We start from the raw sequence: 3,473 nt of genomic DNA, 5'->3' as shown, positions 1-3,473 counted from the left end.
CTAGGGGCAGTGAATACACACACCCAGAGTGGTGGGCAGCCAACTCTAGCGCCCGGGGAGAAGAGAGGATAAAGGGCCTTGCTCAAGGGCCCAACTGTGGCAGCTTGCCGAGCCCAGGAATCAAACCCACAACCCTGTTATCAAAAGCCCAGCGTTCTAACCGCTGAGCCACCACTGCCCCAAAGGGTGTGAGTGTAAAAACCTTTCAAAGACCCATAAAACTTTCTCTTGGTGTGAAAGGGTCATGTCTCTATTACAAAAGTGATTCTTCTATGGCATCGCTCAAAGAACTTTTGTAGCACCTTTATTTTTTTGAGTGTAGTACGTTGTGGAAATGACTAACAGGGAACAGGGCTGCTAAGAGAGAAGCTTTACACAGTGGTAGCTGTGTGGTAGTGGTACATTTCAGATATCAGGGACAGTTTGCTTGATACTAACAATCACTTGAATGCTGCCTTGGCGTCACACCTGGCATGGAAACACGTCAACAGATAGAAGTTTGACAATACATTAGCTTCTCGATGTGATGTCTTTTAGATGATTGTTGGCATCAAGTAAAGAGTACTGTAAATCCACATTCTCATACTGGATCTCACGGCTTCCTACTCCCTACATAAAGCACTGTTTAGGTCTTAAAATAAATGTTCCTGCTCCTAAACATTGCATAATGTATCTAACAAAAATTAGTTTGAGATTGAACCATGTGTTTACAACTTCCTGATGGATGTACAGTCATGATTTGGGCGTAGAAGCCAAAATCACTGCCCACATAGTGTTAGCGCATTATTTAGTTAATTAGTTGTATAATTATTATAATGTTTAATACTGGAGGCAGATCTAACCAAACCACAGATTAAAGCTTTTGAAGATTGAAGACATTTACCATATTGTTTACACTATATATTGTATATATCACTGAGGAAATACTTAAATTAAAGGCACAATTCTGACTAGAAATGAAAGAAACTTATTAGCTACCTGTAAATTAAGCTGATCATAAGTACATAAAAAATTTTAAATATACTGACGACATTGTTGGCACGATCTCCATCTTACTCACAGACATGGCCATAAAATGCATGTACAGTGAAAAAAAAATACACCTATAACCTATTTATAGGCATTATTGATATCTATATCTATCTATATCTATATATCTATATATCTATATCTATATAACTATGCAGCACAACTGAAATTACACAGCATGAAAAGTGTTAAAGGCTAAAAGTGTACAGTTTACACCATATTGGTGCAATTGCCATGTGAACACACAGGCATTCAAACTTCCCATTAAATAGAACCTCTTTTGTGCAACGCCATCACGTCCACTGTAAAAATGCCAGATGTGTTGCTGATGTGGTATGGGTGCCTATGCAAGTCTACAAGTCTACACATACCTTCACACACACACACACACACACACACACATGCATTTGTGTGTCACATATAGGCTATTCATTACTGCAGGCGCGTTGCCCCTGTCAGAGACCACCCAGCTGCGTGCTTCACACTTAATCTTGAAGGGGGAAACACGAACCAGTTTAAGCCTCCCTAAGAGGGATCAAGAAGTGCAGCAGCCTCTCAAATCCCCTCCACTGACCAGCTACATTGACCACAGCCAGGGGGCCAAACAAAGCATTAATATATAGGTGATTCTTCAGGGTTTTCCATCTTTACTTTTGAAAAATAAAATGAACAGTGATTTTGTTTTAATTATGTAAGGCTAATGTTGATATGGTTTAAAGACTTAATGATGGCTGAGCTTATATTGAATTCAAATATGTTTGTATGTATTTATATGCCAAGAGGAATAGTGAAGAAATCCAAGACATTATAAAGGGTTATATTAAAAAAAAATCCTCACAGAAATCATAGGCTGTTGTGGTATTAATGGTAATGTTGAGCACAGCAATACACTATGTGTCCACTCCTTCTAATGAATGCATTCAGCTACTTTAAGTTGCAACCATTGCTAACACAGATGTGCAAATGCACACACACAGTTGTCTAATCCCTGTGGAAAAGTATTGCCAATAGAATACAACTCTCTGGAGCAGATTAACATGACCTACTGGCACCCAGCCTCCTAATGCCAGACGTGGGTAAGAGGGGTATAAAGCCCCCACCAGCTTGAGCTGTGGAGCAGTGGAGGAACTGTGTTTTCTGGAATGATGGTGGAGCTCCATCCAATACTTTTGGGATGAGTTGGGAAGTTGGGGATGAGGTGAGATGGTGATCATCCAACATCCTGATGTCACTGACACTCTTGTCCCTGAATGCAATCAAATCCTCACAGCGGTGCCCCTCCAAAATTTAGTAGAAATCCTTCTTACCTAGACATTAGAGACAGTTACTCCAACAAAAGCAGGACACACTCTTTTTTTTCCTCCTTGATTTAAGGGGAAGAAACAATGAATGAGTGGGTGTCCCAAAACTTTCGTCCATAAAGTGTATATTGCACAAAAACATGTAAAGCTTAGATACATGTAAATAACACATTGTGCCTTTTTAAATTATTATAATAATTCTTATTATAAACACTTTGTTTTTTCTTTATTAACTGACTACGTTTGATCATTTTGGTGAATGAAAATATTAGAAATGCTAAATAAGTATTTCTAACATGAATTTATAACCTGGGCTCATAAACGTTCCCCTAATTGTAAATGATTTTACAATAATTCAATTTCATAACAGGTTATAAAGTCTTGCTATCATTTTATTTGCAGTAAAACCTTTTGCACTCATATAGGCGAGGGGAAGTAAATGTAGTAAGCCTTGAGGATGTCAACTAAAGGATTTAAAAGAGAGCAATGCCAACAACTAGGCTAAAGAGAAAGAGGCAGGGAAGGAGGAGAAACGCACGTATGTGTGTGTAATGACAAAGCCTGGGGTGTGATTAGTGAGGAGTGATGTGTGAGATAAGGAGCGTTTGCTCAGCACGGGGTCTGGCACTAATTAGCAGGAGTGGAGCTCTCTTTGTGTGACACCAGTGTCTGGCCCTTCACAGCTCATTACTGTGTGTCCAATCAGAGTGGGCCAGTGTGACCACTGTTTGTTTACTCACTCAGCCAGCCATGGCAGCCATTTGGCAGCTCCCTCAACCAGGGAGTCTTAAACGCTCCCACATTGTGCTGCCTCGGCCTGGTCATACTCAGGGACACATGGACACACACACACATGGAGTCAGCAGAGTGCACAATCACACATATGCACACGTCTGAGAAAAGACTGATATCATAATTGAGGCACTTTGGATTTCAATATGTGGTGCAGTGGTGGCCTGGTGATTAGAGCGCTGGGTTACTGATCAAAGGGTTGTGGGTTTGATACCCATGTCTGCCTGTCAGAGCTGCCACTGCTGGGCCCTAAGGCAAGGCCCTTAACCATCTCTGGTCCTGGGGTCATGTGGCATGGCTGATGCTGTGCTCTGACTCCAACCTACCAAACTTGGATATGAGAAGAATACA

This window comes from Salminus brasiliensis, chromosome 13 (assembly GCF_030463535.1).
Source record: "Salminus brasiliensis chromosome 13, fSalBra1.hap2, whole genome shotgun sequence".
Lineage (NCBI taxonomy): Eukaryota > Metazoa > Chordata > Actinopteri > Characiformes > Bryconidae > Salminus > Salminus brasiliensis.
Note: the sequence above shows the minus strand (reverse complement) of the source record.